At 38.0% G+C, this 15,514-nt stretch overlaps 1 protein-coding gene across 1 annotated transcript in view; it reads right to left on the reverse strand.

Annotated features, from left to right (window-relative positions):
* Positions 1 to 15,514, reverse strand: part of NWD2 (NACHT and WD repeat domain containing 2) — a 221,674-nt gene that overhangs the window by 98,884 nt on the left and 107,276 nt on the right. The window lies entirely within an intron of this gene.

The raw sequence follows: 15,514 nt of genomic DNA on the forward strand, positions 1-15,514 counted from the left end.
TGCACATCTGTAGTCCCAGCTACTTGGGAGGCGGAGGCAGGGGAATTGCTTGAACCCAGGAGGTGGAGGTTGCAGTGAGCCAAGATGGTGCCACTGTACTCTAGCCTGGGTGACACACTGAGACTCCATCTCAAAAAAAAAAAAAAAAAAAAAAAAAAGAAAAAAAGAAAAAAAATTGAACTTCTTTGGCAAATAATTTGCCTTCTGTAAGTTTAACCTTCTGGTTTACTCCAGATTGGTTTAATATGTGGGTATATATAAGCAGCTGTGGTGGTCTGTGTGGGGGTACCAAGCCCCTAGATGTGCTTATACTGTATAAGTTCCCGCATGAAAGACAGACTAAAAAGCAAACACCAACTAAATTTAGTCTGTAGGCTTGTTCTTTTCAGATCAGCAAGAAAATGAGACAAAATTAAGGCTAGCACTAATATTTTATAATCGACCTTTAGCCTCATCATTCCTCCTGTCTTGAAGAAATGAATTACAGAGATAGATACGACAACTAATCTAGATTCTTTAAAAGCATTTCTCATCTGACACATTTTGGAGAAAGTTGAGTCCAGTACTTCACTGAGACTGCTATAGGCAATTAAGACACAACTGCTTCCCTGCTGTTGGTTAATCAGGGTCACCTCCATATTTATAACTGATTCAAGCCGGAGACCAATTAATATCCATTTTCACAGGAACATCATTCAAACCCTCTTCCAAATGCTTACTCAGATGCTTATTCCAAGGCTCAGTAAAAATCCACAAACATGCTGCCATTTTGGGGCAAGAAAATAATTTTACTCTTAAGGGAATGTACAGCAGTCAATTCATTTGTGTAAAGGGATACATTTTAAGTTATATATAATACTGCTGGTGGTGTATAAATATTCTAGTCCAGAAATACTAATCTTAAATATAGGTTGGGAAATCCTTAAATACTCATTGCTATAAGTACCTATTTTTGTATAACAATAGGCAAGTATAAATGCTGAACTAAGCAGAAATAAGCAGAAATTCCCTATTCTCCAGTCAAAATCAAACAGTTAAAACTATTATTTCTGCCATAATCAGAGATATCATGTGTAAACAAGATACAAGTAATATATTTAAGTTGTCTCAAATTATTCGGTTCAGATCTGCAGAATGGTTGTGCAGATAGTGTCACAACTGTGGCAAAACTGGAAAGGAGTGAGGAGCAATAATAATCCTACAATTCCATCTGCACATCCAGCACAGATGCTAAAGAACAGAACAGAAAGAAGTGAGGAACCTCTTGGTGCTTTGGGGGCTGCTATGTACAGCTGAGAATACAGAAAGGGCCATAAAATGGAGAAGTCCCCCAAGGCCACCCCATATCTGTGCATATCTCCAAACTGGGAGGAGAAGACTTGCTTTAACTGCCCACGTTCAGCACATTCTCTGCATATTTCCAAGCAGGGAAGAGAATCTTTGACCTTCGCTTTCAGTATTTTCTGTGTGTATTTGCAAGCTGGAAAGAGAATACCTACTTTGACCCCCCACCTTCTGCATTTTCTTTGCATTTGACCAATTACATCACATATTTAGAAAATTACTCCTTCCTTGATTGTTTAAAGGAGGAGAGTGAAAACCAATACAGGAAATGTTCATCGAGTTTTGATGAGAATTTTGATGGTCCACACTGATTTTATGATTCAACTTGTTCTTTATTCACTCTCGGTTACCAATTTTACTCTCCGCCTATACCACCTAAGATGGAAAAGAAATATACAAAACCCTCATGTAAGCCAAATACCACGTGTTCTCACTTATAAGTGAGAGCTAAATAATGTGTATCCATGGACATAGAGGAAGGGAGAGGTGGGAGAAGGGTGAGGGATGAGAAATTATTTAATGAGTACAGCATACACTATTCAGGTGATGGTTACACTAAAATCCCAGACTTCACCATTAGGCAATATATCCATGTAACAAAACTGCATTTATACACCTTAAATTCATTAAAAAAAAACCTCACACAGATTGTGAGAAACAGAAAATATTATTCATGCTTTCTGGTTAATATAGATTTTATTTCACCAAATAATTACCTTTCATAAATTTTGGAGCATAGGTTTCTTCATAACATGTGTTTCAGTGTGTATATTTAAGTATCTATAATGGTGTGATGGAAGGAAGAGCTAATAATCTGGGCATCAGCATAATCACCTTAGACTCAGCCTTCTCCCTCAGCCCTCACTTAAACAGGAGGTGGAGGTTGCAGTGAGCCAAGATGGTGCCACTGTACTCTAGCCTGGGTGACACACAACAACGTCTTACCAATTCTGTCTCTGAAGTATCTGTAATCTATGCCCACCTTTCTATTTCACCCCCTTAGCTCATCGGGGTATCTTTCACTTGGATCATGACATTAGCTGGGTTGCTAGTTAGGTTTCTTGCCTCTAGCCTCTTGAACTCACTGCCTTTAGTTACAGATCTCAACAGGATGTCCTCCTCATTGCTAACAAGCTTAAGCTGAAATTTAACTTAGAAGGCCTGACCTCAAATTACATTTCTTGCCTCATGTTCCACAATGCCCTGCCACTAACCCTATATTCTGCCTTCATCCAGGAACTGCTGGACTCTGGACAGTCAAGGTACACTCACCTCCCCTGCCCTAGATTTAGAGATGGAAAGCTCTTAGCCCTTCCAACCTTACTGAAAATATCATTTCTTCAGGGGGTCTTTTGTGACACAAAGAATCAGACCAAATCAGTTTCTCCATTTGGCTTCCATAGTAGGTGACTAATATTATATTATCTCACTTATCAAACAGTATCATATTTAACCACACACACTTCTTTCTGTTTAAGTGGGTGCTTAAGAGGTCAAGGGTAGTATATGACTTACCATTAGCTCAGAGAACTTAGCACAGTCTTATATATGATAGGCACTATAGAAACTTGCTTGTTGTGTTTTATTGGACAACAATGTGAAATATGCATTTCTAGAAGCATATTGAGACTTTAGGTTGGTTGGATATAGCAGATCTGGACCTTGAATTGTAATTAGATGCTAGGTAAGTGCAAAGGGAGAAAAATTTAGAAATCTTTGTTGTTTTTACAGTTTGCATTTTTGGCATTTTCAAGCACAGATTTTGGCAGCTTAGAGTTTCTCAGTCCAGGGAAATTAGATGAAAAAGTCCAAGTTTTGGCTGAAGCAATCTTAGTAAAGCCTGCGGCGACACAGCTTCCTTCCCTACCAGAGAGAAGTACATCACACACTAGGCTAGTGATTATGTTATCTGAGTCATTCAACTGTATGTGAGAAAATGCCACCATGAAAACTCGAACAGGACACTATAGTTCAATCCCTCTACTTTTGTAGATAAAGAACAGACAGGGAGAAAAGGACTTGGGTTCTAGACTTCATTATAGCTTCCAATTAAACCGTTTAGGGTCTGCTGGTAGGAAGAATGTTGGCTTTGGAATTAAAGAGACTTAGACTGAAATCCTGGCTCTTATCCTTTATGAGTTAGACATCAGGCAGATTGCAGAAATCACCGAAGTCTCAGCATTCTCACTGACAGAAATGGAGAAATAACGGCCCCATGGGTTGGTATGAGAAAAAGAGGAAAAGGGCTCAACACAGTATCTACTGTATTTTAGGCATTCAGAAAATAAAAATTCCTTTCACTTCTTTGGGTTTCAATTTTACCTGTGTATAATCAGGATTTTTAACTATTTAGTTACTAGATTATCTTAAGGCTCTTTCCAGCTCTGAAATTCTGTCATCTGCTTATCCTTAGAGGAACAAATAGCACTGAGAATTTGTAGAAGCGTTTTAAAAGCAGTTATACTTTGATGAATATTGCCCTTTTCTTCCAATTGCCTTGGGTTTAATTCTCCTTTTTTTCCTATCCTCTTGACAGATGGACACTTAAATCATTAATTTTCAAATTCTCATCTTTTCTAATCATGTGAATTTCAAAGTATGGATTTCTATTTTTTCTAAGCATTAAAAAAATAGAAATCCATACTTTGAAATTTGTATAATGAGCTGAATCCACAAGTTTTGATATAGTTTTCATGTTAGTGCAGTTAAAATATTTTTAGATTTCCCTTGTGATTTTTCTACTTTGACCCACAGTTTATTTAGAATGGTGTTAACTCTCACGTATTTGGACATGTTTAGTCATCTTTCAGTTATTTTTAAAATTTTAATTCCACCAAGGTCAGAGCACAACTGTAGCGTGATTTCAACCCTTTGAAGTGTGTTGAGACTTGTGTTGTTACCCATCATATGGATGGATCATCCTTTGCACTTTAGCAAATGTTCTATGAATTGAAATAAGGTATATTCTGCAGTTATTGAATGTGGCATTCTATAAATGTTAATTAGGTCATGTTATAAATTATGTTACTCAAATCTACATACTTACGGATTTGTTTCCTACTTCTCTTAGATACTGAAAGATGTTTGTAAATATCTCCAATTATGACTGCAGATTTGTCTATTTCTCCTTTTAGTCAAGATTTTTATATTTTGAAGCCATGTTATTAGGTGCATACAAATATAGAAATATTACTTTTTGGCGAACATTAAAAAGTCAGGAAACAGCAGATGCTGGAGAGGATGTGGAGAAATAGGAACACTTTTACACTGTTGGTGGGACTGTAAACTAGTTCAACCATTGTGGAAGACAGTGTGACGATTCCTCAAGGATCTAGAACTAGAAACACCATTTGACCCCAGCCATCCCATTACTGGGTATATACCCAAAGGATTATAAATCATGCTGCTATAAAGACACATGGACACGTATGTTTATTGCGGCACTATTCACAATAGCAAAGACTTGGAAGCAACCCAAATGTCCATCAATGACAGAACGGATTAAGAAAATGTGGCATATATACACCATGGAATACTATGCAGCCAAAAAAAGATGAGTTCATGTCCTTTGTAGGGACATGGATGCAGCTGGAAACCATCATTCTCAGCAAACTATCGCAAGAACAGAAAACCAAACACTGCATGTTCTCACTCATAGGTGGGAACTGAACAATGAGATCACTTGGACACAGGAAGGGGAACATCACACACTGGGGCCTGTCATGGGGTGGGGGGAGAGGGGAGGGATAGCATTAGGAGATATACCTAATGTAAATGACGAGTTAATGGGTGCAGCACACCAACATGGCACATGTATACATATGTAACAAACCTGCACATTGTGCACATGTACCCTAGAACTTAAAGTATAACAAAAAATTTAAAAAAATAATAAAAAGAAGAAATATTACATTTTTCTGTTGAATTGAACCTTTTATCGTTATGAAACATTCTACTTTATCTTCTTAACTTAAAACCTACTATATGATATTGATGTAATTTTCTTTTGGTTAGTCTATCCATGGCACACACACACACACACACACACACATATATATACACACATATAGATACATAAAAGTATATATGTGTGTGTGTATATATATATATACTTTTATGATTTTACTCTCAACCGATTTATGCCCTTTCCTTTAAAGGGAACTCCTGCAAACTGTATACAGTTGAACCTGTGTTTAATAGGAAGGTTTAGATTATTTACAGTGAATAAAATAGTTGGGTCATCTTTCTACTTGTTTTATCTATTCTTCAGTCTTCCTTTTAAAATTAGTTATATTTTCTTGAATCTTTGCGTGTCTTGTAATTTTCACTGTATTCTGAACTTCATTTTTAAAATAATGGTTATTTAGGGTTTCCTTTCCTATGTTAGACTGACAGGGCAATGAGAGGCTTATCACATTCCCGTTAGTAACTAAACGGGGCTGGGGCTAGGTTGCAGTTTTAGATTGAGTTTACTTTGAATTAAAATGCCTCAAAGGCAACACCAGTTAAATGTTTGTGCTACATTCTAGTGGACTTCGTCTCCTGTACCCCAAGATATTATTGGAGACTTTATTCTGCCTTTCCATCCCAGCTTCCCAGCCTCCCCTGTTGCTCAATTCTCTGCAAATATCTCATGGAGAAAACTCCCAGTGATTCTGGGGTTCCTCTATCTGTAAAGCCAGCTTACCAAGAAATGACTCATTTCCTTCTGGAAATTGACTGTGCCTAATCCCGTTTGTCTCCACAGCCCTACTATCTTTTTAAAAATACGATGTTTACATTTTACCTTTTTAAAAAGTTGTTGCTGGCCTACTTAGAAGTCCTTTGGACTATAGCTATAAAAGTGAACATTTTTCTTTACCAATTAAATTATAAAGAGACTGAGTACTCTCCCATTCACATTTTCTCTGTGATTCTTTTTATCATATAAAAATACGCTTTCTTACACCAACTAAGCTTAAGCTATGGAAATAGCTTATATGTTAGTAAAAGTTTACTGTGGAAATACTTAATATATTAGCAATAATTAATTCAACGGCCCTCTTGGCTTTCACCAGACAATTAAATGTTGTTGCGAAGAAAGCTAATCTTCCGTGTTTGTCCATTCTAAAACTCTTTTGGTGATATCAAGTCACTAATTATTGAAACCTATTTCAGAGCTATGATAACTGGTTGATTTCAACTGGACAAACATTTTTATAAGTATAGAAATCTTTGTTTCTCTGGACTATATGAGGAAAATACCTGGAAAATCTGAGGCTTTAGATTTTTATTTAAATAAAATTTGTAAGAAAGATCTTTTTAAGCTAGATTGTTTAATTTAGATGAATTTCCAGTTCAAATCGATGACTATTTTCCCATTTTAAAATACATTTTGGTTGGTAGAACTGTACTTATAAAGGTTAGAACTAATTGATGCAACCCCCGCCCCCTGCACTTTAAAATACAAATGCAAATTAAGTACTTATTTTAATTTTTCGTGTGTGTATTTTGTTTTGTATACCTAAAATGATAAAACAAACATATTGGAATATGGATAAATGTGAAATACTTTCCAAAGCCAAGTGGTTTAAAAAATACTGTAATTATTTCAAATGATTCATGAAATTTTATCCTATAATTTTCTTCTACTGAAAATTATTTAAAGAAACTAAACTGTAAGGAGACATAATTTAACCTGAAGGACAGTGGTGAGAAGGTGAGAAGGAACTGACCTATATGCTATAACTTTGAGTGTCACTCAATGATATGCAAAAATAGAATGTTAGTCTTTGTCAGTTACAGCTACAAACTTTGTCTTGTCTTTACTCTTCTGCCTAGTGAAAAAACAAACTTGCTGAATAACAACAGATTTCACAGTTCAGTCCCTTAAGTTGTCATATTTTTGGTTTAAAATATGGCCCAGGCCGGGCGCGGTGGCTCAAGCCTGTGATCCCAGCACTTTGGGAGGCCGAGACGGGCGGATCACGAGGTCAGGAGATTGAGACCATCCTGGCTAACACGGTGAAACCCCGTCTCTACTAAAAACACACACACACACACACAAAACTAGCCGGGCGAGGTGGCGGGCGCCTGTAGTCCCAGCTACTCCGGAGGCGGAGGCAGGAGAATGGCGTAAACCCGGGAGGCGGAGCTTGCAGTGAGCTGAGATCCGGCCACTGCACTCCAGCCTGGGCGACAGAGCTAGACTCCGTCTCAAAAAAAATAAATAAATAAGTAAATAAAATAAAAATAAAATAAAATAAAATAAAATATGGCCCAGTTCAAAATGTAGCTCTCTGGGCTTCTTTCTTCTCACTTTGTGCGTGCTGGGCTTAGGGTCCACTGCCAGGAGCTGCCTGTGGTGGGTATGAGCATGACCCGTTCTCTGTTCCCTGCTAGCTGTGCCACTGATGGCAGTGTGTGTGTGTGTGTGTGTGTGTGTAAGTGGAGGTAGAAGTCTGCTTTGACATATGCTTACACTCAAGCAACAGTGGTGATATGCCCATTCTTTTGGTCTCTGCTGCTTCTTTACCCAATGCTGATAGATTGGGTTTGTTTATATGTGTGTAATCTTATAGCCCTGATGAGGATGCTTTATGAGTGTCAGCTCACTGAGAGCTCAGGGAGTTGACAAAGCATACTGCAGGCAAGATTCCTTTTGTCCTGATTCTAAGATATGGGAACACCCCTCTAAATGTGAAGTCAAGAAAGAACCTCTTAGCTGCCTCCATCAGTGGTAATTGGTGCTCCTCTTATTTCATGCACGGTATCAGGCTTGGGTCTCCTAGGGTCACCTGCCAATGCTTCTCCTACAGCAAATTTCCACCTCATCCACACTGCGGATTGAGGAACTGTAGTGAGATGCTATGAGCATCCTCCAGGGATGCCACACACGTGGTGGGATGGGGATGGATTCTCCAATACTGTAACTAAGGTTTTCAAACTCTAGTTGCTCAAGACAGCACAGTGTAAGTTGTCTACTTTTGTTTGTTTGTGCTTGAGACAGAGTCTTGTTCTGTAGCCCAGGCTGGAATGCAGTGGTGTGATCTTGGCTCACTGCAACCTCTGCCTCCTGGGTCCTGGTTCAAGCAATTCTCCTGCCTCAGCCTCATGAGTAGCTGGGATTACAGGCACGTGCCACCATGCCCAGCTAATTTTTTTGTATTTTTAGTATTCTACTATAAATGGGATTTCACCATGTTGGCCAGGCTGGTCTTGAACTCCTGACCTCGTGATCCACCTGCCCAAGCCTTCCAAAGTGCTGGGATTATAGGCGTGAGCCACTGCGCCCAGCCATTTGCTTTTTTAATATATAATTTCAACTTTTATTTTAGATTCAGGGCACACAATGTGCAGGTTACCTGACTGTATTGAATGATGCTGAGGTTTGGGATATGACTGATCCCATCACCCAGGTGTTCAGCATAGTATCCAATAGTTTTTCAACCCTTGCCCCCTCCCTCATTCCCTGTGCCACTGATGGAAGCATGTGTGTGTGGCTGAGTAGTCCCCAGTTTCTACTGTTGCCATCCATCTTTATGTCCATGAGTACCCAACTTTTGGTTCCCACTTATAAGTGAGAACATGTGGTAATTGGTTTTCTGTTCCTGAGTTAATTTACTTAGGAAATGGCCTCCAGCTTCATCCGTGTTGCTACAAAGAACATAATTTCATTCTTTTCTATGGCTGTGTAGTATTCCATGGAGTTTATGTGCCACATTTTCTTTATCCAATCCACCAGACATGGACATCTAGATTGATTCTTTGCTATTGTGCTGTGATGAACCTGTGAGTGCATGTGTCTTTTTGGTAGAAAGACTATTTTTTGTTTTGATATATACCCAATCATGAAATTGCTGGGTTGAATGGTAGTTCTAAGTTCTTTCAGAAATCTCCAAATCACTTTTCACACAGTGGCTGTACTCATTTACATTTCCACCAACAATGTATAATCATTACCTTTTCCCTACAGTCTCACCAGAATCTGTTGTTTTTTGAGTTTTTAATAAGAGTCATCCTGACTAGTGTGAGATGGTATCTCATTGTGGTTTTGATTTGCATTCCTCTGATGATTAGTGTTGATAAGCATTTTTTTCATATGTTTGTGGGCCACTTGTATGTCTTCTTTTGAGAAGTGTCTGTTCATATCTTTTGCCCATTTTTTTAATGGGCTTATTTTTTTTGCTTATTCCATTGTTTAAGTTCCTTATAGATTCCAGATATTAGACATTGGTCAGATGCATAGTTTTTGAACATTTTCTCCCATTCTGTACATTGTCTGGTTACTCTGTTAATAGTTTCTTTTGCTGCGCAGAAGCTCTTTAGTTTTATTAGGTACCACTTGTCAATTTTTGTTTGTGTTGCAGTTGTTTTTGAGGACTTAGTAATAAATTATTTCCCAAGGCCAATGTCCAGAATGGTATTTCCTAGGTTTTCTTCTGAGATTATTACAGTTTGAGGTCTTACATTTAAACCTTTAATCCATCTTGAGTTAATTTTTGTATATGGTGAAGGACAGGGGTCCAATTTCATTCTTCTCCATATGGCTAGACACCTATCCCAATATAATTTATTGAATAGAAAATCTTTCCCCATTGTTTATTTTTGTCAGCTTTGTCAAAGATCAGATGGCTGTAGGTGTGCAGCTTTATTTCTGGGTTCTCCACTTTGTTCTACTCATCTATGTGTCTGTTTTTGTAGCAGCACCATGCTGTTTGGGTTACTGTAGTCTTATAGCATAGTTTGAAGTTAGATAATGTGATACTTCCAGCTTTGTTCTTTTTGGTTACCATTGCTTTGGCTAGGCACACTCTTTTTTGGTTCCATATAAATTTTAGAATAGTTTTTTCTAGTTCCATGAAAAATGACACTGGTAGTTTGATAGAAATAGCATTAAATATATAGATTGCTTTGGGCAGAATGAACATTTTAATGAATTGATTCTTCCAATCCAGAGTATGGAATGTTTTTCCATTTGTTTGTGTCATCTGTGAATTCTTTTGGTAGTGTTTCGTAATTCTCCTTGTAGAGATCTTTCACTTCCTTGGTTAGATATGTTCCTAGGTATTTTGATTTTTTTTTTTTTGTGGTTATCGTAAATAGAATCACATTCTTGATTTATTTGGCTTTCAGCTTGAACGTTATGGGTGTATAGAAATGTTACTCATTTTTGTACATAGATTTTGTATCCTGAAACTTTACTAAAATTGTTTATCAGTTCTGGGAGCCCTTTGGAAGAGTCTTTATGATTTCCTAGGTATAGAATCACATCATACATGAAGAGAGACAGTTTCATTTCTTCTTTTCCTATTTTGATGCCTTTTATTTTCTTCTCTTGCCTGATTGCTCTAGCTAGCACTTCCAGTATTGTGTTGAATAGGAGTGGTGAGAGTGGGTATTCTTATATTGTTCCAGTATTTAAGGGAAATACTTCCAGTTCTTGCCCATTCAGCATGATGTTGGCTGTGGGTTTGTCATAGATGGCTCTTATTATTTTGAGGTATATTCCTTCGATGTCTTGTTTTTACTGAGGGTTATCATGAAGGAATGTTTACTGAAAGCTTTTTCCATGTCTATGGAGATGATCATATGGTTTTTGTTTTTAACTCTGTTTATGTGGCTGTGTCACATTTATTGGTTTGCATATGTTGAACCAACCTTGCATCCCAGAAATTAAACCTGCTTGATCATGGTGACTTAACTTTTTGATGTGCTGTTGGATCTGGTTTACTAGTATTTTGTTGAGGATTTTTGCATCTATGTTCATCAGGAATATTTGCCTGTAGTTTTGTTTTTTCATTGTGTCTTTGCCAGGTTTTGTCTTTTGCCAGGTATCAAGGTGATGCTGGTTTTTAAGAATGAGTTGGGGAGCAGTTCCTTCTCCTTAAGTTTTTGGAATAGTTTCACTATAATAGGTATCAGCTCTGCTTTGTGTATCTGGTAGAATTTGTCTGTGAATGTATCTGGTTCTGGACCTGTTTTTTTTTTTTTTTTTTTGGTTGGTAGATTTATTACTGATTCAGTTTTGGACCTGAATATTGGTTTGCTTAGGGTTTCAGTTTCTTCCTGGTTCAATATTGGGAGATTGTGTTTCCAGGAATTTGTCCATTTCCTCTAGATTTTCTAGTTTGTGTGCATAGGTGTGCTTAGAATAGTCCCTGAGGATCTTCTGCATTTCTGTGGGATCGGTTGTAATATCACCTTTGTTGTTTCTGATTGAAGTCACCTACTTCTGTCAACTTCTGACAAGAGGCAGACCTGTATTCAGGGTCCAGGATCAATGCTCAAACTCTATAAGCAATTCTTTTGGGTACTCCACATTTGGAGCAATGACAAGAAGAAAACCCCCTCTTCCCTATAAATAGGCACCATGGAGAAGGATGGGGATGAGATAATGAGAGAATTAGCACCACATGACCTCTGCTGTCTCCAAAAGGCCATACTCCTCTCCTGCTACAAAAGGATTTTCTACGGAGTAGGGAATGCGACAAGTAGGTGTGGGAGATTCTGTTGAACTTTCCATATTTTGCAAAGGCTGAAGCAATTTTTTACACCTAAAAGGTGATGAAGATGATTTTGTTACTCAGCTGTGAGTTGTCTCCCTGCTAGGGGCAGCCCTGGTCAGAATCTCTCCTTGGGGATAGGTAAAGCTTTTAGTCAGTAAATGTGATCAAATTCATATCTAGAAAAATCAAATAAATATGTACCATATGTATTTTACAAATGTTACATTTTATTAATATACACATGAGAATGAATTAAAATCTTTTAACATTTGACTGTCTGAATGAAGCCTTAATACGTTTTTCATTATTATTGGCGTTTTCAAAGGGAAAAATTATAATAGCACATAAATGCCTAATATACATGAAAACTTTTTATTCTCATTTGAAAATAATGTAAGTCACAGTTTAAGTTATTTGGTCTAAAATTACTGGTTGTTAGCCTTTTATGGGTTTACAAAGAATTCATACATATATCATCACATTTGGTCCCCACAACAACCCTTTGAAATTGATTCAAAATTGCTTTTAGTTTATTATTATTTTCCTATATTTATAGATGTGATCATTAAAGCACAATTAAGTTAGTGACTTGTCCCCTGAGAACCAGCGCCCTTACTTGATTATAAAATCAAAATTCTGGGCTCTTCCCACTGTACTTGCCTCTCTCTACACATGTATTCAAATATTGTTCTTCTTGGTAAGATGACGTATGCTTTACAATATGTCTCCCAAGCTAGTCCTTTGAGAGCAGGACCAGACATATTCCAGGCCCCCTCACTCTAGCACCCTCATCTCTTTGTGGTCAAAAACATGTGTGTAAAACAGCTGTCCAGAATTACCGCACAGCTTGCATGTCAGTGGAACCTTGGGTCATTATCTAAATGACAACTTTTAGGGGATGAAGTCAAAAAAGGCCAAGCACGAACAATACTGAAGACCAAGTGCCCTTTGGACCTCAATTCCCTGAGTGTTTAAAAGGAAAGCTTCATCCTGTCCTTAATTTATTTGGATTTAACATAAAGGCTAAAGTCTGTGAAGCCTTTGAAGATACAAAAACATTTTTTTTTTTTTTTTTCCATTCGGCAGTGGTGAATTTCCTTGCCAAAGACTTCAGCATTAGGGGAAGTATTATGCTAAGCCCTGCATCCCACAGGGGTCATCATGACTTCCAGAAATATCCACAAGGGAGCACTGGGTGAGGAAACTCGAGCTAAAAAGTAACACACACATGCCAGTTGTTACCATAGTTACAACAGGAAAGGCCATAAAAGGTGTACTTTTATTTTGTTTCTAGAAGCAGTGAGATATAAGCCTTGTGTGATTCAGGATCACTGGGGTGAATAATCCTAGCTCTATCTATAGGGTTTTGTCACGGTTTCCCTGAGTTTAAACATGTAACAGGGCAGCAGAAGGAGGGATAAATGATTTGTGTATGCTCAATCAAGATGTTGCTACCGTTCTATCAGCTAACCTTTGCTCTCACAACCTGCATAAACTTGCAGTCTTTATTTATTCTCCTACCAGCAAATTACTGGAATTCAGAGTCATGTCTAATTTTAGTTAGCTTAGGGATGGCACTCGACAGGGTTATGAAAGGGGGAGAACATCTCTCTCATTCCTGAATTTCCGAGCCTGGATTATGGTAAAGCTGTGGAGATCACAGTAATTGAGATTTCCCAGGACACTCCCATAGCGGGTTATGCTTCCCAAATCTGGCTTTCTAAGCATAACGGAATCTGACCTAACCTGTCTTCCAATATTTGAGTCTGTTCTAAAGCACCCCTGTCAGAGTGGTTTGTGTTCTTCACTTTGGTAAAAACTTTTTTCGTGATGCGTCACTACAGTTTGAGCCAGGTGATTTCATCTTCAGACAGCTATGATACATAATAACGATACAATAAGAAACAGTCAACACTTTTTAACGGGTTACTATGTGTGAAATACTATAAAAGTGCCTGCAATTTCATTTGATTCTCAGAATGACCCAGTGAGGTAGATAACTATTATTATCACTTCCATTTTACAGACAAAAATCTAAGGCTTAGAGTAGTGAAGCAACTCCTGCAGTGCTGCACAGATATGAAATGTCAGGTCAGAACCCAGGGAAACTGGATCCAAAAACCTGAGAGAAAGCTACATCCTTTAACTTCTTCACCCAAAGCTGAAATCTGCTTCCTCGTTCTATCCTCCGATGACCCACGGAAAAATAATCTCTTCCACTACTTGCCCTTCAGATACTTAACCCAACTTTCAGGCCTTTTTTTTTTTTGCATTCTTTTCAGGCCACAGGACACTGTTTTCAGGTGCTCATTCCCCAAATCCCCTAAACCATGTATTTTTCTCATTTGGCTTATTGTAGTAGCTGTCTAAAGGTCTGGCTGCTCTGTCCCCTCTTCCTCACCCAGCCGCCAAGGCCATGCTTAAAATACAAGTCAAATCACCTCATTCCTCTGCTCAGAACACTTCTGCAGTTTTTCCTGTCACTCAAGGTAAAACCTTAAGTCAACCTGAAGATTATAGAATTGTCTTACTGAAATTACCTTTCCAAAATCGATGGTTCCCAATTATGCTGAGCCATAACAATAGTTTTCTTACTCTTAAAAATAAAAGATGACAAGGCCCCATGATATTTCCCCCACATCCCATGCCCTCCTCCCTATTCAGACTTGTTCCAGGCACAGAGGCCTGCTTGCTGTTCCCTGAACACGCCAACCCCTCTTCCTGGAATACCTGACTTGGAGTATTCACACCTGCTTTTTTCCTGCCCCTCTTTCCATCTCCCCTTCAGAGTCACCTTATCAGTGAGGCCTTCTCTGCTTTATCTTAAGTAGCAAATCTCTCCCCTTGCTGGTATTCTCTCTTTTCTTTCATTTCTCTATTTTTCTCCATAGCACTTATCACCATCTGACTTACTGTTTATCTTACTTATTTGGTTTTTGCCTGCCCTCTCCCCCTTCCACCCACATTAGAATGTAAGCTCCAGGAAAGCAAAATATTTTATCTTCTTAGTTCAGTTCTCAGGTTGAATCATAAAGAACTGGCCCACAAAATAACAATTTTGTATGAGTCAACCTATCATACCCCCAGCACTTAAGAGCAGCCCTTCGCACACAGTAGCACTAGTGAGTAAACAGCTTACCTATATATGGAATACTATAAACATTATATGATACAGCCTTTATACACTTTACTAGCCTGGGTAAGAAATTTACCATCAGCTGGTCAGATTTGTGATACCATCTCTGTAGGTGTTCCTGATCCTATGTGGAGCCAAATATAGATGGATATGCACATAAATATTAAGAACACTTTTGCTGATATATTGAACCTAGTTTTTAACAGTACGATGTGATATTTTTTTCATAGCACTCACTAGTAATTTTAACACTCATCTGTCAGTCTTAGAGCAACCTATGTTCAAAAGGGCAACTTCCCTTATCGATTGGTAGGATCTGCTTGGATTCAAGGTTAAGTCTTTCTTAAGCTAAATTAAGGCAGTGATTTTGCACAATCACCTGCCATAGTATGGCCTATTTATCTTACTACCACTGTGCTTACACAGAGGAATAAGTATTCTTTAGAAAATAATGATGAATTAATAATAATGTTCCACTTGAAATCTCCCTGTTGATCTTTAGCTTATAATGAAGACGTAGCCGAAAGTTATTGTAGAAAGAAACTTT

Source organism: Piliocolobus tephrosceles, chromosome 3, assembly GCF_002776525.5.
Source record: "Piliocolobus tephrosceles isolate RC106 chromosome 3, ASM277652v3, whole genome shotgun sequence".
NCBI classification, from domain to species: domain Eukaryota; kingdom Metazoa; phylum Chordata; class Mammalia; order Primates; family Cercopithecidae; genus Piliocolobus; species Piliocolobus tephrosceles.